The sequence below is a fragment of the Ailuropoda melanoleuca genome, chromosome 6 (genome assembly GCF_002007445.2).
Source record: "Ailuropoda melanoleuca isolate Jingjing chromosome 6, ASM200744v2, whole genome shotgun sequence".
Classification (NCBI taxonomy): domain Eukaryota; kingdom Metazoa; phylum Chordata; class Mammalia; order Carnivora; family Ursidae; genus Ailuropoda; species Ailuropoda melanoleuca.
In genome coordinates this window covers 35,906,621-35,932,857 of record NC_048223.1, presented here as the reverse complement: position 1 = coordinate 35,932,857, position 26,237 = coordinate 35,906,621, and the positions used below count along the sequence as shown (strand labels likewise).

Genomic DNA, 26,237 nt, shown 5'->3' with positions numbered 1-26,237 from the left:
TTTGATTTTTTATTATTCCACATATAAGTGAAATAGTATTTGTCTTTCTCTGTCTGACTCATTTAACTTAGCATAATACCCTCTAGATCTTTCCATGTTGTCACAAATGATAAGATCTCATTCTTTTTTATAGCTGAGTAATAGTTCAAGTTATTATATGGATATGTACATACCACATCTTCTTTATCCATCTATCAAGGGACACTGGGGTTGCTTCCATATCTTGGCTATTGTAAATAATGTGGCAATAAACAGGGGTGCATGTATCTCTTCAAATTAGTGTTTTCATTTTCTTCAGGTAAATACCCAGTAGAGGAATTACTGGATCATACTATATTTCTATTTTTAACTTTTTGAGGAACCTCCATACTGTTTTCCACAATGGCTGCACCAATTTACATTTCCACCAACAGTGAACAAGGGTTCCCTTTTCTCCACATCCTCCCCAATACTTGTTGTTTCTTGTCTTTTTGATACTAAGCACTCTAACTGGTGTAAGGGGATATCTCATTGTGGTTTTGATTTGCATTGCCCTGATGACTAGTGAAGGTGAGCATCTTTTCATGCATTTTGTTGGCCATCTGTATGCTTTCTTTGGAAAAATACCTTTTCAGGTCTTCTGCTCATTTTTTAATTGGGTTATTCATTTTTTTGGTGTTCAGTTGCACAAGTTCTTTATGTAGTTAGGATATTAACCCCTTACGGGTGTTGACCAAGAAAAAATTCACTGAAAATTTAAACAAAGAAGCATATATTTGGGCAATTTGAATTGCAATTCCAGAGACACAGATTCAGGTAGAAACCTGAATTCCATTCACAGGAAGGGAAAGAGAGGGCAGGGTTATAAATGCAAAGGTTATAAGTGCATTTCTTAGTCAAGACTGTTTGGCAAAACAGGGATTGAAACTAGGTCAGCTGGGATTGGTTGTGTTAATACACAAATAAGGGATTGAAACTTGTCAAATCTCATTGGTTCCATCTGAAGTGAAGAATGGGCAGGAGTCAGGGGTCATGGTGAGGAGGGTGTTAACTCCAGTCCCAGGGCTTGTAGCTGGCAAAAAGTTCATAGTTCCTTGAGGAACATGTGCATAAACTCCTTCTCCCATATGGCCTCCTGACCCTATTTTATTCTTCTTTAAAGGTTTTATTTTTAAGTAATCTCTACACCTTACATGGGGCTTGAATTTACAACCCCAAGATCAAGAGTCAAATGTTCTACTGACTGAGCCAGCCAAGGGCCCCCTCTCTATTTTAAAAGAGACTCTCTTAGCTCGGCTGGCTTGCTCTATCTTGAAATCTTGTTTTACACCAGATATATTATTTGCAAATATCTACTCCCCTTTGATTTCATTTTGTTGATGGTTTCCTTTGCTGTACGAAAGCTTTTTATTTTGGTGTAGTCCCAATAGTTTATTTTTGTAATTTATTTTTAAAAATTAATTTAAATTTAAAAGGAACATGCTCATCTGATTTGACAGAGAAATCTTACAATAATTTTTCCGGTTAGCAAGACCTAGTTGTCAATTGCATCATTATTGCTATGATTAGTTATCAACTAAGACAAATTATCAACTAAGACAACTGTGATATTGTGATTTATAAGAAATATATATATTTGGTCATTCACATGACCAAAATATATTTCTGTTGTGTGTTTGGTCTTTGTCTATGGTTTATGGCTCCTAAAACCTTTGAAGTTTCTTACAAGGGCATAAATGTATCTTGTGTTATGTTAATTAGATGAGCTTGGAAAGCCCTTAGGTAACATAAGGATGGGGGCAGGGTGCCAGGAGAACCAAACATGTGGTTAGAGAGATGGAAATCTCAGTCCTACTCCCTGACCTCTGGGGAGGGGAGAGAGGTTGGAGGTTGATTTGACCCTTGGCCAGTGCCTTAGTCAATCATGACTGTGTAATGAAACCTCTATAAAACCCTAAATGTTTGGAGAATTCCTGGGTTGGTGAATGCTTGGAGATGGGGGGACAGCGATGTGCCTGGCAAAGGCATGGAAGCTCCTCATCCTATCCCCAAATCTCCTCCACCGTATCTCTTCACCTGGCTGTTGAGATTTAATAAGTGTTTCCCTCAGTTATGTGAGCCACTCTAGCAAATTAAGGGAACCTAAGGAGGAGGTTGTTAAAACCTCCAAGCTGTAGCCCATCGGTCATAAGCACAGGTAACAGCCTGGGTTTTGCTACTGGTCTGGAGTCTGAAGTCGGGGGGTGGGGGGCGGTGAGAGGTGTCCTGTGGGACGGAACTCTTAACCTGTGGAATCTGATACTATTTCCAGGTAGATAGTGTCAGAACTGAGCTGAATTCCCTGACACCCTGCTGATGTCCCAGAATTGCGTGGTGGTGTGTGCATGATGGGGGGACACGCCCCTCCCCCACGACATTGGAATGAGGTCCACGAACATTAAAAGAACAACCAATCAGAAAGACAGGTTTCTTTTGCAGGTTATTTTTGTATCTAGAAGAGCTCTTTGCTCAAACAACACTTCCAAGATCTGATATATAGTAAGAAAGAAGGGGACAAATGGTTATGGATGGCCACAGATCTCCATATTGTATGCGAAAACAAGATTGATACTACGAAATTCTCAAATTAATGCCTCATCAAATTGGATTCCTTCCTCGAGTTTTTAATGTAAAAAAATGCATCTCTCTTCCAGAGCTGTATGGGAGGAGGACATTCCAACTCCCTTATTGAGATGCTTTACTTAATTGCTATGACTTGGGTTTTTAAAGCCAGACTCTAAAATTTCATTTATTTTAGGACTTTCATTCATTAGTTTTATAAGCAAAAATCAGATTTGTAGAGCTCAGATTTACTAGGAGAAGTGATCGAAGAGTGTTTACTTAATGGCAGTGAATTACCTGGACATATAGCATTTTTCCTTTATAATGATAAGATGGTCTTTAAAAGTTTGCATACAGTTTTGTTATTATATCCTCTCCCTAGCCCCCAAATGACAGATAACATCTAAATCAAATGTCATAAGCCTTCCTAGGATGGTGAGAATGAAGCTCTGTGTATAATACTTTTGGATTAACTACAACTTAAATAACCGAAACACGAAATTAACCAGAACATATTCTACGGCTTCATTTTTAGGAAAAAAAGGAGCAAATGATACCAAGACAAGCTCATAACAGAGATCTAAACACCAGATGTGTACGGACAAGAATACAGGTACAAATGAATTTCTCATCCTCTTTTGGATCTGTATCTAAATTACTGTATAATGATCACTACTATTCAAAATGTCAAAGTAGAATGCAGAATCAGTGAAATACTGAGCAATCAAACTTTCAATAAGAGTTAACACTTTAGAAAAACTTATTCCAGGTGTTTCACAGTATCCTAGGTTTTGGGAGGTAGAAATATGAAAAAAACATTTCTCTGCATCAGAGGGATAATGACCTCAACCAGCATTCATCCACTTTTGGTAAGCTCATGTACGATGCATGGGGGGAGAGCCATTCCATGAAAGAAAGGCTTCCTTCCCCTATATCTTCAAACCCTACACTGGAGATTCCTTCTATTTCTTTCTTCTGAGAACACGGCTTCTTCTGTCAGCCTGTCAAATGGGGGATATTTACACTCCCAGTGGCTCCAGATTTTAGTGGGCCAGTGTCCTCCCCATTGCCACTATCAAGCCACTACTCCTTCCCTCTCTAGCTAGTCTTCCATACTTTGAATCTTGTGCTCCATTTCTTGTTCAGGTCTTCACCTGACCTCCAGTCCTGCCTCCTCCACCGATGCTTCTGTGGTCAGCCTCCCCCCAACCCACTCCAACTCCATCCATCAGTGCACGTGACTTTTATGTCCCTGTGACTGAACTATTCTCCACTCCAGTGAATTACCCACTCTGCCTCATCCATCCATTGCATGTTATGGAACTTGGCAATACTCGAAACTACTCCATTTCTGAATCCAATGGTGCAAACATCTAGCATTCATTCACAACCTTCCTTTCCTTCAACTTGCTTTGTTAAGTACTCCACTACAACTATCCTTCCACTAGGTACTTCGAGTTGACTTTCCCTTCCATTTCTCCAACCTTTTATGAATCTGTTCATCAGTAGCTCCTTTCTACCTATTTTCTTTCTATTCCTGGTAGATTCTAGAATCCATCCTGTCAATTATTTTCCTGCAAATTCTCTCCCAACCCTAGATGAACCATATGTTTTCTCCCTGTCTGCACCCTGGTGGCTGAGAACAACTAGGGAAAAACACAGTGGGGCAGACTGTTACCACTACACATTAATGGTCAGTGATCTGACCCAGGCCATTATTACTACTTGGCAGCCTGGTCTTCAAATATCTACAAAATCTCTTTTAAACCCATTTTATTCTTCTCTAATTTCTAACTCTCTCATTCTCAGGGACATTTGCTTCCCATTTCACAGGAAAAATGGAATCCATTAGATGGGAACTTCATAAAATGAACTGCTTTCCCTCTTCCAACAAAGGCCAACACTTCTGCATGTGCTCTGCACTGCATCTCCTCAGGGTTTCCTCAAGGACACTAATTATTTTTTCTCTTACTTTATTTCAATCTCTTCTTCTCTTAGACCCTTCCCATCCGCACTTATGCTGCTCTTATCTCATTACAACAACAAAAAAAAATCAAGAAACCAACCAACCACCCCCCACCACACCAAAAAAAAAAAAAAAGTCTGGAAACCACATACTCCTCTAGCTACCACCACTCTCCTGCCCTTCATTCTCAAATCTCTGGCCTGAGTTGCCTACAGTGTCTCTCCATATCCTCAGCCCGTATTCTCTTCACAAACACTCTAATTTACCTTCTGTCTCAACCACTCCATGGAAGCAGTTCTTATCAAAGTCACCAGTTTTCTCCATATCACTTAATTCAATGTACTCTCTTTTTTAAAACTTTTATTTATTATGTAATCTTTACCCCCAGTGTGGTACTTGAACTCATGACCCCGAGATCAAGAGTCACATGTTCTACTGGCTGAGCCAGCCAGTTGCCCCTCGATGTACTCTTTGTAGTCCTCATATCACACCACCTCTCAGAATCACTACCAAGTTGACCACTCACTCTTTTGAAACCCTTCTTCCCTTTGGCTCTTATGATACCACACATTCCAGTTTCCCTCCCCTACTCTGACTCTTCTCTTTACCCTTTGCCAAACACTCGTCCTCCACCTGTCCCATAAATGTGAGAGGGCCCCCAGGCACAGTCCTATCCTCTCCTCACTCTGCAAGAGTGGCAGAAGCCACCAGGCAATCCCATCGATGCCCCTGGATTCAATTTCGACCTATACTCCCAACAGCTTAAATTCTGTCTCCTACCCAAGACTTCTCTTTTGAATTGTTCACTTGATATTTTCATCTAGATGCCCCTCAAACACCTCAACTCAACTGCAGCTAAAATTGAACTCATGATTCAGCCTCTTCTCTGAAAGCTTCTCTTCCAGTAGTTGCTTCCACCACTCACCTACTTCCTTGAACTATATACCTTGGACCCATCCTTGACTCTCATTCCTGCCTCTTTGATTAGATGAATGATTCCAATATAATATAATAAATATAAAGATGGAGGCATGTAAATTGCAAAATGGAACAAAGGTAAGTGACATTTCATCCATCTGAGGAAGTCTACCAGTGTAGCTGCTATTGGGTACTCAGATTGTGGCCTTGGACACAAAATTCAGGCAAAGGGGTAGTCAACACTCTGGTGCTTATTTCAGCTTCTCTCTGACTGGTTCTTTTCTTTGTGTCCCTGAGACTGATGCCCTTGGAGAACCCAAGGCAGCTTAGCAGCTCTCACCTTCCCTGAGCTGTCATAGAGCAATAAATCAGCTCATCAGGTAATCTAGGTACCCCCTCTGCCCCCTTGCTGTGACCATAGGCCAAATTAACATTTAACTTTTTCTATAAGACAATGCAAATATGGAAGATTGGTTCCCTGTACAGGGAAAAGGTGGGCAGGCACCCAATCACGAGGAGAAGCAAGGACTTTGCTTGTAACTGGAGGAAGCCTCTGAAATGAGTAGGAAAATGGATACATGAGGAGACAAATTCATGCCTTTTGTTCTTTCTCCTGAACCCTCCTGCCCCATTTATAGAAAATTGTGGAATTATTCATCTGTATAAAATGTTAGTGTAAGTTCATCTATCCATATGCTACAGCAATGTATTGCATAATTTTTAGAAAAAAGAATGTCATGTTCTCAAAATTACATTCAGAAATTACTGTGGTTCTTATATGTTTACCTGGCTCCACTATAATAAGCAAGGTTTTTACTCCCAAAACATTTGCTAAATATATTATCTATGTGCTAAGGACACCAACCCTGGGTCACACTTGTTCCTTTTCCCGTAATAGCTGAACTAGTCTATGAGAGAGTGGACCACTATACCGTGTCCTTGTTGCCTGGCAGAGAAAGTGAAGCAATCAGGGCTTTGTTCTCTCTCCAGGTGGGTTGTCAACCCCTAGACAAATCGAGGCACTATTATGCTGTTATTTTAAAGCCTCAGCAGCTCCCCAACTCAGTACTGGAGTTTGGCAAGATGCTGCTTTCTATGGAAAAGCACCCTGATTCCAAAAAAATATCTGTATGAAATTTTCCATTACTTGGAACTGGTTTCCCAGTTCAAGAACCCACTGTTTAAACTTTCATTCCATTGATTTGTTAACATTTTGGTTTGCTAAGGAGATAGACAAACGGATAAGTGAGGTCAAATGGATTAAGACATCCTTGGAGACAGCATGCAGTAGTCACTACAACCAAAGTTTACTTCCTAGATGTACTTTGTGGCTTCGGAAGATGAACACGGAAGCCGCTGCCTTTTATTGTGTAAATCTACACTCAGAGGAAAGCATTACCCTTGGCCTAGGCAATTAGCGAGGTTTTAGAAACCATTAAGGGTGTCTAAGGAAGGTGGTGAATGTGGAATGAATTTGAGCCGCAGGGATGCCTTTTTCCGTACGGGAGGAGCTGGGGCTGAGCAGCCTTTGGAAGGCTTTGGTAGGTGAGTGAGATCTCTGAACCTCCGGGGTTTTATGCCAGAAACTGCTCTTCCACAAAGCATTCTTCGCCTGCCAGCGGCTTGAGCTCTCACAGCCCGGGGCGGTTCTTCCCGCGGAGCTCCAGCCCAGTGTCTGTCCGCTGAATTCCCGCCCCCTGCGAGTCTCCTAGACCCGCTGGTCCATTGCTTCTGGCTTCCCTTTCCCAAAGCCCTTTTTTTCGCTCTTTTTGGGGGAAGTCCGTCGGAGTGGGCGTCGATTTACATTTCCTTGCGGTCATGTCCTTGAGTCTTCCAGAGTTGAGCGTAGTCGCATAGAATTACTGGCTTTTAAAGATCATTTTTTTTTTTTTTTTTTTTTGGCCTGTTTTCATATTTTCAAAAATTTATCGTTTGTTTTTTCTAATACTCTGATTATGAAAACTTTGTATTTTATGTGTTCCTATATTTTCTTCTATAATGGCACCGGTCTTTCACCTTGTAACTTTGTGGTTACTTTGTTCTAAAAAATCATAATCTTTATGGTTTGTTTTCTTTCCCTTCACGTCTGCTGTGTTAGAAGCCTCACAGACTAGCTTACCTTGGTTGGGATCCTGGGGATCCATTTACTAGTTCTGTGTTCCGGGTAGGTTATCTGACTTCTCTGTATCTTTGCTTTCTCATTTGCACCACGCGGCTCTTAGGAGGTTGTGAGGACTACGTGAGTTGAATACATAAAGCCCTGCTGGTATCTCTGGACAGGTGTTTGCTATATTATTCTTATTGGAGTTATTAGTCTGCTTGCATTTTGTCTCCCTTTTGAGTAGTCCATCCGTTTTCCAGTAAAAAAAAAAAATGCCCCCTCTTATGAACCATACTACTATACCTATATAGGTCTGTTTCTAAGCTTTCTGTTCGGTCCTGTCGATCTATTGGTCTATTTCAAAGGCAATAGTTTTTGTTTGTTTGTTTTTTAAGATTTTATTTATTTATTTATTTATTTATTTATTTATTTGAGAGTGAGAGGAGAGAGAGAGAGAGAGAGAGCGCGAGCATGGGAGCAGAGAGAGGGGCAGAGGGAAAGAGAATCCTCAAGCAGACTCCCCGGTGAGGGCAGAGCCAGAGGTGGTCAATCCCAGGACCTTGAGATCATAACCGGAGCAAAATGAAAAGTCCCACTCTTAACTGATGGAACCACCCAGGCACCCCAATACTCTATTGTTTTAATTAGTGTAGCTTATGATAAGTGTCTCCATCTGGTGGGACAAGGCCTTATGCTTATTCAAAATTGCCTTGGCTCATCTTGGTCTTTTACAGTTCCATAAGAATGATGAAATCATCTTGTCAATGACATGAACATTTGATATTTATTGGAATAGCACCAAGTTTATAGATTTATTGGGAGATATTCAGCATACTTACATTGACTGTTTCTTTTTTCAGCCTTCAAAAAAGATTCGCGAGTTTCTTCATGAAGGTCTTGCATTTCTTTTATCAAATATATTTTTTACCCAAACGTGTCCTGTGGCTTTGTGGTCATTTTGAATGGATTCTTTTATTTTACATTTCTTTCTTTTTTATTTTTTAAGATTTTTAATTTATTTGACAGAGAGAGACACAGCGAGAGAGGGAACACAAGCAGGGGGAGTGGGAGAGGGAGAAGCAGACTTTCCGCTGAGCAGGGAGCCCAATGGCGGGGCTCGATCCCAGGAACCTGGGATCATGACCTGAGCCGAAGGCAGATGCTTAACGACTGAGCCACCCAGGTGCCCCAACATTTCTAGTTGAAACTCCGAATCGATAGAAATTATTTTGATTTTGGAATATTGATCTTGTGTCCCGAAATCTTGTTNATTTGGTTAAGGTGGTATTTGCCAGAATTTCCATTATAAAATTACAATTTTTGTTTTTTAAAAGATTTTATTTATTTATTTTAGAGATAGATAGAGAAAGAGAGAGAGGAGGAGCAGAGGGAGAAGAACAAGCAGACTCCACACTGAGTGCAAAGCCCAATGTGAGGCTTGATCCCAGGACTCCAAGATCATGACCCAAGCTGAAATCAAGAGTCAGGTGCTTAACTGGCTGAGCCACGCAGATGCCCTGTTTTTAATTAATAAATATTAATTGGGAGGGGGATATTTTGAGAGTATGCAAGTACCTTGTTTCTCCTTAAACTTTCACCTGCTATATTTAGCAACCACTAGTGAATATTGCTTGCAAAAATTGTTACTGTGGTATTCTAGTGATGATTTTTTATTTCTTTCATTGCTTCTACATTTACTAATTGGAATTATTCCTTTCTTTTTTTTTTAGAAAGAGAGAGAGAGGTGTGGGGAGGGCCAGAGGGAGAAGGAGAGAGAGAATCTTAAGCAGGCTCCATGCCCACCATGGAGCCCACCATGAGGCTTGCTCTCACAACCCTGACATTATGACGTGAGCCAAAATCAGGAGTCGGACGCTTAACTGACTGAGCCAACCCAGTGCCCCGGAATTATCCTTTAAGGAAGAGTTTCTCTTCACCTGCTTTGATTTTTTATTATTCCACATATAAGTGAAATAGTATTTGTCTTTCTCTGTCTGACTCATTTAACTTAGCATAATACCCTCTAGATCTTTCCATGTTGTCACAAATGATAAGATCTCATTCTTTTTTATAGCTGAGTAATAGTTCAAGTTATTATATGGATATGTACATACCACATCTTCTTTATCCATCTATCAAGGGACACTGGGGTTGCTTCCATATCTTGGCTATTGTAAATAATGTGGCAATAAACAGGGGTGCATATATCTCTTCAAATTAGTGTTTTCATTTTCTTCAGGTAAATACCCAGTAGAGGAATTACTGGATCATACTATATTTCTATTTTTAACTTTTTGGGGAACCTCCATACTGTTTTCCACAATGGCTGCACCAATTTTCATTTCCCCCAACAGTGAACAAGGGCTCCCTTTTCTCCACATCCTCCCCAATACTTGTTGTTTCTTGTCTTTTTGATACTAAGCACTCTAACTGGTGTAAGGGGATATCTCATTGTGGTTTTGATTTGCATTGCCCTGATGACTAGTGAAGGTGAGCATCTTTTCATGCATTTTGTTGGCCATCTGTATGCTTTCTTTGGAAAAATACCTTTTCAGGTCTTCTGCTCATTTTTTAATTGGGTTATTCATTTTTTTGGTGTTCAGTTGCACAAGTTCTTTATGTAGTTAGGATATTAACCCCTTACGGGTGTTGACCAAGAAAAAATTCACTGAAAATTTAAACAAAGAAGCATATATTTGGGCAATTTGAATTGCAATTCCAGAGACACAGATTCAGGTAGAAACCTGAATTCCATTCACAGGAAGGGAAAGAGAGGGCAGGGTTATAAATGCAAAGGTTATAAGTGCATTTCTTAGTCAAGACTGTTTGGCAAAACAGGGATTGAAACTAGGTCAGCTGGGATTGGTTGTGTTAATACACAAATAAGGGATTGAAACTTGTCAAATCTCATTGGTTCCATCTGAAGTGAAGAATGGGCAGGAGTCAGGGGTCATGGTGAGGAGGGTGTTAACTCCAGTCCCAGGGCTTGTAGCTGGCAAAAAGTTCATAGTTCCTTGAGGAACATGTGCATAAACTCCTTCTCCCATATGGCCTCCTGACCCTATTTTATTCTTCTTTAAAGGTTTTATTTTTAAGTAATCTCTACACCTTACATGGGGCTTGAATTTACAACCCCAAGATCAAGAGTCAAATGTTCTACTGACTGAGCCAGCCAAGGGCCCCCTCTCTATTTTAAAAGAGACTCTCTTAGCTCGGCTGGCTTGCTCTATCTTGAAATCTTGTTTTACACCAGATATATTATTTGCAAATATCTACTCCCCTTTGATTTCATTTTGTTGATGGTTTCCTTTGCTGTACGAAAGCTTTTTATTTTGGTGTAGTCCCAATAGTTTATTTTTGTAATTTATTTTTAAAAATTAATTTAAATTTAAAAGGAACATGCTCATCTGATTTGACAGAGAAATCTTACAATAATTTTTCCGGTTAGCAAGACCTAGTTGTCAATTGCATCATTATTGCTATGATTAGTTATCAACTAAGACAAATTATCAACTAAGACAACTGTGATATTGTGATTTATAAGAAATATATATATTTGGTCATTCACATGACCAAAATATATTTCTGTTGTGTGTTTGGTCTTTGTCTATGGTTTATGGCTCCTAAAACCTTTGAAGTTTCTTACAAGGGCATAAATGTATCTTGTGTTATGTTAATTAGATGAGCTTGGAAAGCCCTTAGGTAACATAAGGATGGGGGCAGGGTGCCAGGAGAACCAAACATGTGGTTAGAGAGATGGAAATCTCAGTCCTACTCCCTGACCTCTGGGGAGGGGAGAGAGGTTGGAGGTTGATTTGACCCTTGGCCAGTGCCTTAGTCAATCATGACTGTGTAATGAAACCTCTATAAAACCCTAAATGTTTGGAGAATTCCTGGGTTGGTGAATGCTTGGAGATGGGGGGACAGCGATGTGCCTGGCAAAGGCATGGAAGCTCCTCATCCTATCCCCAAATCTCCTCCACCGTATCTCTTCACCTGGCTGTTGAGATTTAATAAGTGTTTCCCTCAGTTATGTGAGCCACTCTAGCAAATTAAGGGAACCTAAGGAGGAGGTTGTTAAAACCTCCAAGCTGTAGCCCATCGGTCATAAGCACAGGTAACAGCCTGGGTTTTGCTACTGGTCTGGAGTCTGAAGTCGGGGGGTGGGGGGCGGTGAGAGGTGTCCTGTGGGACGGAACTCTTAACCTGTGGAATCTGATACTATTTCCAGGTAGATAGTGTCAGAACTGAGCTGAATTCCCTGACACCCTGCTGATGTCCCAGAATTGCGTGGTGGTGTGTGCATGATGGGGGGACACGCCCCTCCCCCACGACATTGGAATGAGGTCCACGAACATTAAAAGAACAACCAATCAGAAAGACAGGTTTCTTTTGCAGGTTATTTTTGTATCTAGAAGAGCTCTTTGCTCAAACAACACTTCCAAGATCTGATATATAGTAAGAAAGAAGGGGACAAATGGTTATGGATGGCCACAGATCTCCATATTGTATGCGAAAACAAGATTGATACTACGAAATTCTCAAATTAATGCCTCATCAAATTGGATTCCTTCCTCGAGTTTTTAATGTAAAAAAATGCATCTCTCTTCCAGAGCTGTATGGGAGGAGGACATTCCAACTCCCTTATTGAGATGCTTTACTTAATTGCTATGACTTGGGTTTTTAAAGCCAGACTCTAAAATTTCATTTATTTTAGGACTTTCATTCATTAGTTTTATAAGCAAAAATCAGATTTGTAGAGCTCAGATTTACTAGGAGAAGTGATCGAAGAGTGTTTACTTAATGGCAGTGAATTACCTGGACATATAGCATTTTTCCTTTATAATGATAAGATGGTCTTTAAAAGTTTGCATACAGTTTTGTTATTATATCCTCTCCCTAGCCCCCAAATGACAGATAACATCTAAATCAAATGTCATAAGCCTTCCTAGGATGGTGAGAATGAAGCTCTGTGTATAATACTTTTGGATTAACTACAACTTAAATAACCGAAACACGAAATTAACCAGAACATATTCTACGGCTTCATTTTTAGGAAAAAAAGGAGCAAATGATACCAAGACAAGCTCATAACAGAGATCTAAACACCAGATGTGTACGGACAAGAATACAGGTACAAATGAATTTCTCATCCTCTTTTGGATCTGTATCTAAATTACTGTATAATGATCACTACTATTCAAAATGTCAAAGTAGAATGCAGAATCAGTGAAATACTGAGCAATCAAACTTTCAATAAGAGTTAACACTTTAGAAAAACTTATTCCAGGTGTTTCACAGTATCCTAGGTTTTGGGAGGTAGAAATATGAAAAAAACATTTCTCTGCATCAGAGGGATAATGACCTCAACCAGCATTCATCCACTTTTGGTAAGCTCATGTACGATGCATGGGGGGAGAGCCATTCCATGAAAGAAAGGCTTCCTTCCCCTATATCTTCAAACCCTACACTGGAGATTCCTTCTATTTCTTTCTTCTGAGAACACGGCTTCTTCTGTCAGCCTGTCAAATGGGGGATATTTACACTCCCAGTGGCTCCAGATTTTAGTGGGCCAGTGTCCTCCCCATTGCCACTATCAAGCCACTACTCCTTCCCTCTCTAGCTAGTCTTCCATACTTTGAATCTTGTGCTCCATTTCTTGTTCAGGTCTTCACCTGACCTCCAGTCCTGCCTCCTCCACCGATGCTTCTGTGGTCAGCCTCCCCCCAACCCACTCCAACTCCATCCATCAGTGCACGTGACTTTTATGTCCCTGTGACTGAACTATTCTCCACTCCAGTGAATTACCCACTCTGCCTCATCCATCCATTGCATGTTATGGAACTTGGCAATACTCGAAACTACTCCATTTCTGAATCCAATGGTGCAAACATCTAGCATTCATTCACAACCTTCCTTTCCTTCAACTTGCTTTGTTAAGTACTCCACTACAACTATCCTTCCACTAGGTACTTCGAGTTGACTTTCCCTTCCATTTCTCCAACCTTTTATGAATCTGTTCATCAGTAGCTCCTTTCTACCTATTTTCTTTCTATTCCTGGTAGATTCTAGAATCCATCCTGTCAATTATTTTCCTGCAAATTCTCTCCCAACCCTAGATGAACCATATGTTTTCTCCCTGTCTGCACCCTGGTGGCTGAGAACAACTAGGGAAAAACACAGTGGGGCAGACTGTTACCACTACACATTAATGGTCAGTGATCTGACCCAGGCCATTATTACTACTTGGCAGCCTGGTCTTCAAATATCTACAAAATCTCTTTTAAACCCATTTTATTCTTCTCTAATTTCTAACTCTCTCATTCTCAGGGACATTTGCTTCCCATTTCACAGGAAAAATGGAATCCATTAGATGGGAACTTCATAAAATGAACTGCTTTCCCTCTTCCAACAAAGGCCAACACTTCTGCATGTGCTCTGCACTGCATCTCCTCAGGGTTTCCTCAAGGACACTAATTATTTTTTCTCTTACTTTATTTCAATCTCTTCTTCTCTTAGACCCTTCCCATCCGCACTTATGCTGCTCTTATCTCATTACAACAACAAAAAAAAATCAAGAAACCAACCAACCACCCCCCACCACACCAAAAAAAAAAAAAAAGTCTGGAAACCACATACTCCTCTAGCTACCACCACTCTCCTGCCCTTCATTCTCAAATCTCTGGCCTGAGTTGCCTACAGTGTCTCTCCATATCCTCAGCCCGTATTCTCTTCACAAACACTCTAATTTACCTTCTGTCTCAACCACTCCATGGAAGCAGTTCTTATCAAAGTCACCAGTTTTCTCCATATCACTTAATTCAATGTACTCTCTTTTTTAAAACTTTTATTTATTATGTAATCTTTACCCCCAGTGTGGTACTTGAACTCATGACCCCGAGATCAAGAGTCACATGTTCTACTGGCTGAGCCAGCCAGTTGCCCCTCGATGTACTCTTTGTAGTCCTCATATCACACCACCTCTCAGAATCACTACCAAGTTGACCACTCACTCTTTTGAAACCCTTCTTCCCTTTGGCTCTTATGATACCACACATTCCAGTTTCCCTCCCCTACTCTGACTCTTCTCTTTACCCTTTGCCAAACACTCGTCCTCCACCTGTCCCATAAATGTGAGAGGGCCCCCAGGCACAGTCCTATCCTCTCCTCACTCTGCAAGAGTGGCAGAAGCCACCAGGCAATCCCATCGATGCCCCTGGATTCAATTTCGACCTATACTCCCAACAGCTTAAATTCTGTCTCCTACCCAAGACTTCTCTTTTGAATTGTTCACTTGATATTTTCATCTAGATGCCCCTCAAACACCTCAACTCAACTGCAGCTAAAATTGAACTCATGATTCAGCCTCTTCTCTGAAAGCTTCTCTTCCAGTAGTTGCTTCCACCACTCACCTACTTCCTTGAACTATATACCTTGGACCCATCCTTGACTCTCATTCCTGCCTCTTTGATTAGATGAATGATTCCAATATAATATAATAAATATAAAGATGGAGGCATGTAAATTGCAAAATGGAACAAAGGTAAGTGACATTTCATCCATCTGAGGAAGTCTACCAGTGTAGCTGCTATTGGGTACTCAGATTGTGGCCTTGGACACAAAATTCAGGCAAAGGGGTAGTCAACACTCTGGTGCTTATTTCAGCTTCTCTCTGACTGGTTCTTTTCTTTGTGTCCCTGAGACTGATGCCCTTGGAGAACCCAAGGCAGCTTAGCAGCTCTCACCTTCCCTGAGCTGTCATAGAGCAATAAATCAGCTCATCAGGTAATCTAGGTACCCCCTCTGCCCCCTTGCTGTGACCATAGGCCAAATTAACATTTAACTTTTTCTATAAGACAATGCAAATATGGAAGATTGGTTCCCTGTACAGGGAAAAGGTGGGCAGGCACCCAATCACGAGGAGAAGCAAGGACTTTGCTTGTAACTGGAGGAAGCCTCTGAAATGAGTAGGAAAATGGATACATGAGGAGACAAATTCATGCCTTTTGTTCTTTCTCCTGAACCCTCCTGCCCCATTTATAGAAAATTGTGGAATTATTCATCTGTATAAAATGTTAGTGTAAGTTCATCTATCCATATGCTACAGCAATGTATTGCATAATTTTTAGAAAAAAGAATGTCATGTTCTCAAAATTACATTCAGAAATTACTGTGGTTCTTATATGTTTACCTGGCTCCACTATAATAAGCAAGGTTTTTACTCCCAAAACATTTGCTAAATATATTATCTATGTGCTAAGGACACCAACCCTGGGTCACACTTGTTCCTTTTCCCGTAATAGCTGAACTAGTCTATGAGAGAGTGGACCACTATACCGTGTCCTTGTTGCCTGGCAGAGAAAGTGAAGCAATCAGGGCTTTGTTCTCTCTCCAGGTGGGTTGTCAACCCCTAGACAAATCGAGGCACTATTATGCTGTTATTTTAAAGCCTCAGCAGCTCCCCAACTCAGTACTGGAGTTTGGCAAGATGCTGCTTTCTATGGAAAAGCACCCTGATTCCAAAAAAATATCTGTATGAAATTTTCCATTACTTGGAACTGGTTTCCCAGTTCAAGAACCCACTGTTTAAACTTTCATTCCATTGATTTGTTAACATTTTGGTTTGCTAAGGAGATAGACAAACGGATAAGTGAGGTCAAATGGATTAAGACATCCTTGGAGACAGCATGCAGTAGTCACTACAACCAAAGTTTACTTCCTAGATGTACTTTGTGGCTTCGGAAGATGAACACGGAAGCCGCTGCCTTTTATTGTGTAAATCTACACTCAGAGGAAAGCATTACCCTTGGCCTAGGCAATTAGCGAGGTTTTAGAAACCATTAAGGGTGTCTAAGGAAGGTGGTGAATGTGGAATGAATTTGAGCCGCAGGGATGCCTTTTTCCGTACGGGAGGAGCTGGGGCTGAGCAGCCTTTGGAAGGCTTTGGTAGGTGAGTGAGATCTCTGAACCTCCGGGGTTTTATGCCAGAAACTGCTCTTCCACAAAGCATTCTTCGCCTGCCAGCGGCTTGAGCTCTCACAGCCCGGGGCGGTTCTTCCCGCGGAGCTCCAGCCCAGTGTCTGTCCGCTGAATTCCCGCCCCCTGCGAGTCTCCTAGACCCGCTGGTCCATTGCTTCTGGCTTCCCTTTCCCAAAGCCCTTTTTTTCGCTCTTTTTGGGGGAAGTCCGTCGGAGTGGGCGTCGATTTACATTTCCTTGCGGTCATGTCCTTGAGTCTTCCAGAGTTGAGCGTAGTCGCATAGAATTACTGGCTTTTAAAGATCACTCTTTTTTTTTTTTTTTTTGGCCTGTTTTCATATTTTCAAAAATTTATCGTTTGTTTTTTCTAATACTCTGATTATGAAAACTTTGTATTTTATGTGTTCCTATATTTTCTTCTATAATGGCACCGGTCTTTCACCTTGTAACTTTGTGGTTACTTTGTTCTAAAAAATCATAATCTTTATGGTTTGTTTTCTTTCCCTTCACGTCTGCTGTGTTAGAAGCCTCACAGACTAGCTTACCTTGGTTGGGATCCTGGGGATCCATTTACTAGTTCTGTGTTCCGGGTAGGTTATCTGACTTCTCTGTATCTTTGCTTTCTCATTTGCACCACGCGGCTCTTAGGAGGTTGTGAGGACTACGTGAGTTGAATACATAAAGCCCTGCTGGTATCTCTGGACAGGTGTTTGCTATATTATTCTTATTGGAGTTATTAGTCTGCTTGCATTTTGTCTCCCTTTTGAGTAGTCCATCCGTTTTCCAGTAAAAAAAAAAAATGCCCCCTCTTATGAACCATACTACTATACCTATATAGGTCTGTTTCTAAGCTTTCTGTTCGGTCCTGTCGATCTATTGGTCTATTTCAAAGGCAATAGTTTTTGTTTGTTTGTTTTTTAAGATTTTATTTATTTATTTATTTATTTATTTATTTATTTATTTGAGAGTGAGAGGAGAGAGAGAGAGAGAGAGAGAGCGAGCATGGGAGCAGAGAGAGGGGCAGAGGGAAAGAGAATCCTCAAGCAGACTCCCCGGTGAGGGCAGAGCCAGAGGTGGTCAATCCCAGGACCTTGAGATCATAACCGGAGCAAAATGAAAAGTCCCACTCTTAACTGATGGAACCACCCAGGCACCCCAATACTCTATTGTTTTAATTAGTGTAGCTTATGATAAGTGTCTCCATCTGGTGGGACAAGGCCTTATGCTTATTCAAAATTGCCTTGGCTCATCTTGGTCTTTTACAGTTCCATAAGAATGATGAAATCATCTTGTCAATGACATGAACATTTGATATTTATTGGAATAGCACCAAGTTTATAGATTTATTGGGAGATATTCAGCATACTTACATTGACTGTTTCTTTTTTCAGCCTTCAAAAAAGATTCGCGAGTTTCTTCATGAAGGTCTTGCATTTCTTTTATCAAATATATTTTTTACCCAAACGTGTCCTGTGGCTTTGTGGTCATTTTGAATGGATTCTTTTATTTTACATTTCTTTCTTTTTTATTTTTTAAGATTTTTAATTTATTTGACAGAGAGAGACACAGCGAGAGAGGGAACACAAGCAGGGGGAGTGGGAGAGGGAGAAGCAGACTTTCCGCTGAGCAGGGAGCCCAATGGCGGGGCTCGATCCCAGGAACCTGGGATCATGACCTGAGCCGAAGGCAGATGCTTAACGACTGAGCCACCCAGGTGCCCCAACATTTCTAGTTGAAACTCCGAATCGATAGAAATTATTTTGATTTTGGAATATTGATCTTGTGTCCCGAAATCTTGTTGAACTTTCTTTTTAGTTCTAATTAGTTTGTAGAGTTTCAGTGTTTTGTTTTGCATGTTGCACTGGTTAGGATTTCAAGGACACTTTTGAATAGTAGTAGTGATAGCATCCTTTTGGGGGTGTCTGATTTAGATGAAAATGTTTCTCAAATTTCACCCACAGTAAGCTGTTATTATAGATATTTTGGTAGCTAGCTTTTAGTAAGATTAGGAACATTCCCTTCTTCCCTTCCTTCTATGTTAAGAGTATTTATCATGATTGGATATTGAGTTTTAGTGAATGCTTTCTTGGTATTTATTACTGATCTTATTTCCTCCCTTATTCTGTTAATATGGTAAGTCATACTCATAGACTTCCCAAATCTGAAACATTTGAGATGTACCCTGGCTATTTTGCATTATGAAACATTTTACCTATCAGATTGGCAAAAATCTGAGGGTTTAATAACCTACTCTTATATTTGAGGTGATGGGGAAAGGGGCTTTATCACGCATTGTTTGTAGAATAATAATTTGTACAAATTCCTTGGAGAGGAAATTGGAAAACATCTATCAAAATCTGCAGAATTACAAGTGCACAGATTCTTTGACCCAGTGATCCCACTTTTAGAGAGGCATCCTTCAGCTATATGCATGTGTATGAAATGATGGGTGCACAGCTTTATTCACTACACCATCATTTGTAATAATAACAACAGACGGGACACAATCAAACTGTTTACTTGTAGGAAACTAGCTATGCTCTGACCCTTACCAATTTCGAGGCATCTGCCATGCTTCTATTCTGCCATGTGTCATTATCAACACTAGATCCTCATAAGCATCTCAAATTTAACATGTATGGCACACAGTAGGTTCTCAGTTAATATGTTGAATAAATGAATGTTCAAAACCATACCCTTTCTCTCCACCACTGCAGCTTTCCCCACCTCGGTAAATGGCTCCATTGGGCATTTGCTCAAGCTGTAACAATGAACCCCACATCCAACCCATCCTCGAGTCCTATTTGATTTCCAAGACCCACCTCTGCTCCACTGCCCTGGTTGGAGTCCCTGTCCTCTGTCATTGGCCTCCTTGCTTCCACTCTTGCCTGTCTCCAGTCTACGTTGCAAGAAGCCTGGGAAGGCTTACCTCCTCCAGTCTAGATCTTTAAACACCTTCCATTCTTCCTATTCTTTAGCTCACCTTCAAGGCCCTGCCTGGCCTTCCCGCACCTTACCCTGCAGGCTTGCGATGCTCCAGCTCTATCCTTTCTCTGTTTTCTCCAGTACATCAAGTTTCAGTACTTCTATCTGGAACTCTGTCCTCCCCTCTGCATGGCTGACTCCCACTTATTCTTCAGATCTCAGACAGATATCGCTTTTTCAGGAGCCCTGCCTTAGCCCCCCAATCTAAAGTGGCCTTGCCACTATATTCTTAGTACCCCTTCCTCCAGACCCTTTGTTACACTGCAGTCATACATTGGCTATCCTGTTCCTGCGATGGTCTGGTAAGTCTCCTTCCCTGTCCCCTGAACTCCGTGAGTACCCAGGCCTTCTCTGTTTTAGTTCACCCCTGGCACTTTGGCACTCAACAAATGTTCAAATGAATGGCTGAGTGTTAGTATTGTGTTTGGCTACATTTACTTCAGTCTTGTTCTGTGTATCATTTTTATATGTGGAGCCTGATGTCACCTGGCCCCTTCTGTCATTTGTGGTCACAAATGGTTTCCAAAGTTCCTCCTGACACTTCAGAGGATGCTCACCAGCTTGCAAATTTGCCCGAGATTGCTTGAGGTCTCCAGAGGACCAGTATCTCATCTCTTGAAGATGGAGTCTGAGTGTGCTGTCACCTTGCTGAGGGCCCCCTGGCTCCTGTCCCAGCCCCTGCTGAGGCTGCTACCACTGGAGATGTCTGGGGGTGCTTGAGACACTATCACATGGGCGGTGAGCTAGCTTTAGTTGGGATGGCTGGCTTCCTTGAGTCAATGCCATGCAATAATAATCTAGCTTTCAGTGGCTTTCACTTGATATTTCGAATGTATTTTCTATGTTAATACAGCTTCTTCCACCTTTTAAAAGGGCTGCCTACTATTCGGTCAGTCTTTAAATGGCTACTTAATAGTTCCATGATTAATCAATTGCAAGAATATTAATAATTGAACAAAAATCAAAGATTTACTGATCCCATTATATTTGTACAAAAATGTTAAGATTCCCATACCCATCTTCTGTCCTTTCATAAGCCAGCCTGATCTTAAGGAATGTATAGAATAATGAATGCTGTACTTTTCCTGTTCTGACAATTTCTTGAAAGACCATCCCCTGTTGCTGGGGAATATGCAGAAATTAAGTTGGGGATTTTCCTACCATTCTCCCCGGAGAATATCCCTCCCAGTAAGTAAAAACCCATTTACTATTTCCCCTCCATATTCTTACATTAATACTGAAAATGTATTTTACTTCTGTCTCCTCTCATAGAATGAAAGTTTAAAAAATTTTATTGCTCTTAAGGGCTTTGCTTTTCAGAGAATAAAAGTTAAATTGTAAAATGGAGGCAAGACGTGACAGAAATTCACTCAAGATTCATAAGTATTCTAAGCACTTGAAGTTAATTCTCCATGCTTTGAAATAATTTAGTATTTTGTTTTTATTTGTTTATGTATTTATGTATTAATTTTAAGATTTTACATTTGAGTAATATCTACGTGGGGCTCATACTCACACCCTCAAGATCAAGAGTTGCACACTCCACTGACTAAGCCAGACAGGTGCACCTAATTTAGTATTTTAAATATCAGATATTTCATCTTGTTCTTGAAACCAGTCTATGCAATTGTAATTCCTGGTTACTCCCATCTCTTCCTTACTGTTTTCATAATCACTTGAAGGCAGAGAGGGTGGCAGTGGGGGATTTAATGAGAATTTATAGCCTCGTATGGGAAGGAGTTGGGTAAATAAAAGAAAAGGCCTAGGAAGAGCATGTCCTTATTTGCTTAAGCCTTCTCCACTGTACGAATTTATGGAGGAACTCTGCACTCTGTGAAGATTATTCAAGCTAGGGGGAGAGAGGGACAGCTAAGGAGCAAACATTCCTGTTCTCTTTTTTCCTCCAGATGAAGCCTCAGAATCATGGCAGGGGGTGTGTTATGGTGTGGTGGAATCATCCAGATAGGTTTGAAATTGTGTGTATGCATGTGGGGGGGTCCTACTGACACACTTGAGCAGAAACAGTGAGGTTAGGCTGCAAGTCCCTGGGGGACGCCTGTCCTCATGGGTCCCATGACCCATGAGAGTGTGGCCCATGAGTGAGTGCACAGCTTTGGTTGGGGAACTGTTTAGACCTATGGCCCCAAGATAGGGCTTTTGACTCCCCACCTGTAACACAGGACATCCATGGGAACCAGAGGTTGCCTCGAGTAGATGTGGAGGAGCTGAGAGGACAGCTGGACCAGAATAGGGGGCTACTGAGCAGGGACCCTGATGACCAGTGGCTCTGCTGTGGTCAGCAGTAACTTGTGTCATTCATGCCATGGCACTCCGCAGCGAGCAGAGGAGGATACTACCCAGACTAGCCACCCCACCCTTATTGCCATGAAGACTACCAGCTTCCCTATACCCTTATCCACCTTTAGAAGGATCAGAGGGAGGTAGGGAATAGTTCTGTCAAGGACCTGAACTTTGTTTTTATTTTATTTTTTAAAGATTTTATTTATTTATTTGTCAGAGAGAGGGAGAGACACAAGCAGGGGGAGTGGCAGGCAGAGGGAGAAGCAGGCTGTCTGCAGAGCAGGGAGCCTGGTGCAGGACTTGATCCCAGGATGCTGGGATCATGACCTGAGCCGAAGGAGGATGCTTAACTGCCTGAACCACCCAAGTGTCCCAAGGAGCTGAACTGTAACTGACTACTTATTAGGAAGAGATAATTTATGCCAGAAGTGGTCAAGGCAGAATAAATTCAAAAGTTAGTTTTGTCTCTCCTTTCCCAGCCAATATTCAGCATGGTATAGGCTTGTAATACTGTACCAATTATATAATTATAGCAAAATGAAAAAGTTCTTTTTTTGGGGGGTACAACAGAGATGATTTTGAATAAATTTAAATTTTCTTTCTAAAAAATAAATAAAAAATAAAATAAAATTTCTTGCTTTGGTATTTTTTTAAAGATTTTTTTGCTTATTTGAGAGAGAGAGAGAGATTGAGAGTGAGCACAGGGCAAGGTGGGGTGGGGGGGAGAAGCAGAGGGAGAGGGAGAGAGTAACTCAAGCAGATTCTGTGCTGTGTGTGGAATTGAACTGGGGCTTGATCTCATGACCCCTGAGATCAGGACCTGACTGAAACCAAGAGTCAGATGCTTTAGCAACTGTGCCATCCAGGTGCCCTATCTTGCTTTGGTTTCTAATTAAAATTTTTTCCCACATATATATTAAACATCTCATTCCTTAATCCATATAACATATTAAGTCCTTGGGACTGATCATTATCTTCCTTTGGAGTTTTGTTTTCTGAAGCCAGACTATTTTTCTCATGTAGGCTTCAGACCCTGATAGTCAGGGTGAAGGCTTGCCTCCTGTCTCTCCCATGTTGAGCTCCTTAAACGAGACAAGTGTAGGCCCTTGCTCATGGCTCTGACTGACAAGAACTGAAGGACTGTTCTGTTTCCCAAGTACTGACCTGTGTCCACTCTTCACTTCGCAGAGCCTGTACCCATTTCCATGTTTGACTTCCTGTGATGCCATGTGGATGTAAGGAGTACATGGCTGCAACATGTCAGCTCATTATGTGCATTGTGTTTCCTCGCCAGAGGGCTGCCCAGGACAAGGGCCACATGCCACTTCTATTAAATAACTACCCCACATCCCAATTCTCTTTTAAGAAAACATGGTGGAAAGGAAGGGAGGATGGATGAAAGGAAGAAAATCCATTTTAAATTTAGGGTTCTAATATCCACCTGCAGTCTCCTTAGGGAATAGTGAAGCTATGCTTAAACACAGCTGGTGGTTATATAGAGATGCTAATGCCATCTCTAGAATGTGTAATTAAATGTGTGTGTTGACTAAAGCTTCCTAATTAATTTGCATGAATTAAGAAAAAATGTAGTGGGTTCACAGAGTCTTGAAAAAATTTTTTTTCTAAAGAAACCAGTTTCATAACTTTCAAGGTCATTTGGGAAGGTCCTTTCCTGTGTTGCCCTTCTCATTGAACAGATACTGTTGCCTGAGCCAGAGCAGAGGTCCCTGTGGGGACATCTGGAGACAGGCAGCGCTTGTGGGAGACATCGTTGTTCATTTTCTCGTTTTAATCAAGTATCAACTGAACACCTGTTCTGAAACAGGCATTGAACAAGGCTCTAAGGACAGAAAATTTAAGAAGGCAGTGGAACAGTAAGGGTAAAGTAAAGCTTCCAGATGCTTCCCTAGAATTATGTATAGCACACAAGGTCAAGGCATGAAAGGAGTGATCATTTCTCTTTGGGGGAAGGGAAGCTCTGGAAAGGCTCTAAGAAATGACTTCCCTTTCGGCAAAGATGATGGAGGTGTTTGCTACGTAACTGTTGGGTGGGAAGGATGCAGGGGAAGGAGCCCTATGGACCAAGGCCCAAAGGCTTGGAATAATCTACTACCTCCTGGGAGCTGGGGACAGCTGGGTTGGGCAGGATGCACACACCAGGGAAGAGTTTCTTCTTGAATAAAGCCTCGTTATTAAAGAAAGGTCAGCTCCTTATGGACTTTTGCCTACATCTCATTGGCCAGAACATGATCACACGGGAAGCTGTGATATTTACCTGGGCATATCATGGTACCAAACAAAATCCAAATTTGCTATTAAAGGGAAGAGTGGATACTGGGCAAACAACTAGTCATATTGACTTTGAGGAGTTTGCTATTTTATTATTATTATATGATCTTGGAGCATTTACATCTTTAGGCTTCAATTTCCTCATCTCTAAAATGGGGTGAGGAGGGACTACCTAAAAGGGTTATTTTGGGAGCTAGAAATGATGGATATAGAGCATCTGGGACATAGCAGGTATTCAATAAACAGTGGGGGGTAGGAAGTTCTTGTTCCTCTCCTTCAGTCCCTTTTTCTCCTTCTTCAAATACCTGCCCCACTTTCCCTCCTCTTTAGTTTCAGAGTATATGGAAACATCTGGAAAGTGTGGAGACTATATTTTATAGTTTCAAATTAAAATTCTTCATTCTGCCAGTTCATATTACCTTTACTCTGCAATTAGGTGATATCTTTTTTGAAAACATCATGTAGTATTTATAATGATTTGTCTTTAACCACTAATGTAAATAAAGATGTAATTAATGCTTGAATTAAATGTCATCAGAGATACATACTGAAATTCATAGAGAATGTGTCTGAAGAAGACAGTAGAATTAGGTCATTTGAATTCTTGGTGAAAGGGAAACAGAATTTATTAAGTAAGTGATTTACGTAAGGTTCAGTGCTAGGTTCTTTACCAACTTTATTTAATATTTTCAAAGGCCCCCTGAGGTAAGTATTATTATTATTTGTTCTTCCCCTCTGTTATGGACCGAAAGTTTGTGTCCCTAAAATTCGTATGTTGAAACCTAATCTCCAATGTGATTGTGTTAGGAGGTGGACATTTGGGAAGTGATGAGGTCATGAGGGTGAAGCCCTAATGAATGGAGTTAGTGTCCTCATTAAAAGAGACCCCAGAGAGCTTCCTTGTTCATTCCACCATGTGAGGACACAGTAAGAAAAATGTCATCTCTGAACTAAGTCATCTTCTTACCGGACACCAAATCTGCTGGCAGTTTGATCTTGGGCTCCCCAACCTCCGGAACTGTGAGAAATACATTTTTGTTGTTTGTAAGCCACCCAGTTAGGTGAAGAAACTGAGCATATTTATTTGAATTGTATTTGCTTGCTTGTAACTGAAATGATAGTGGTTTAAGTGAGGTGCAAGTTTGACTTGTCTCTCATGTAAAGGATGTCCAGTGTTCATGAAGATGTAGATTTGTTAGAGCTTAGCCAGCCTGGCTGTCGGCTGAGCGACAGAGCCAAGTTGTAACCCAGCTATCCTAAGACCAGAGCTTGGAGTCTTGATCACAATGCAGGCTGCATCCTATAGGTAGATATATAAGAAGATTCAAATGTTTAGGTATTAGGAAGCCCCCACATTTGGTTTATGATGAATTGTGAAGAAGTGTCAGGATTGGACTTGTTTATTAAATGTCATACTATCTTTAAAAAAAATTAAAAAGACATTCAGTGTTCAAGAGTTAGGCCAAGAACAGCAACTCCACAGTCAAGGGACTCAGGCTCCTCTAGTCTTTGTGCTCTTCCAAGGGGCTTCCTTTGCTGAGCCGTGATCCAAGGTGGCTGTTGTGCCCAAGAACAGATTGCTAGATGGTAGTTTGTGCACATTTTTGTCTTCACTAGATAATTTCAAATTGTTCTGGAAATCACAATCTTTTCAATAACAAGTGGAATATTTAAAAATATTGACTATGAACTAGGCCATAAAGCAAAGCTCAGCACATATCAAAGAGTCATTATCATACAGGCCACTTTCTCTAACTAGAATGCATTAAAATTAGAAATCGTGTACACTTGGAAAGTTTGTGACAGGTTTTTATAAATAATGGAGGAATCAAAGAAGAACTCAGCCATATTTAAAATGAAGTAAAAATGACTTACATGAATATTTGTAGTATCCAGCTAAAGTTGCACTTAATGGAAAAGTTATAGCCATAAAAACATATGTGAGAAATGTTTGACTCACTCAGGAATAGAGTGGGGAGCCTGGCTGGCCCAGTCAGAAGAGCGTGTGACTCTTGATCTTGGGGTCGTGAGTTTGAGCCGCATGGTGGGTGCAGACATTACTTAAAAAACAAATAAACTTAAAAAAAAAAGAATAGAGAAAAAAACAAGGACACAAATC

The 26,237-nt window shown here is 40.9% G+C and overlaps 1 protein-coding gene across 2 annotated transcripts in view; it reads left to right on the top strand.

Moving 5' to 3' along the window:
• The first annotated feature begins 12,600 nt into the window (after positions 1 to 12,600).
• Positions 12,601 to 26,237, top strand: part of MOBP (myelin associated oligodendrocyte basic protein) — a 43,956-nt gene continuing 30,319 nt past the window's right edge. The window contains exon 1 of one of the 2 annotated variants that reach the window (XM_034662199.1): positions 12,601 to 12,699. The gene's annotated coding sequence lies outside the window, so the exon portion shown is untranslated. The remainder of the gene's footprint in view (positions 12,700 to 26,237) is intronic. The other variant, XM_034662200.1, reaches the window with a different exon arrangement.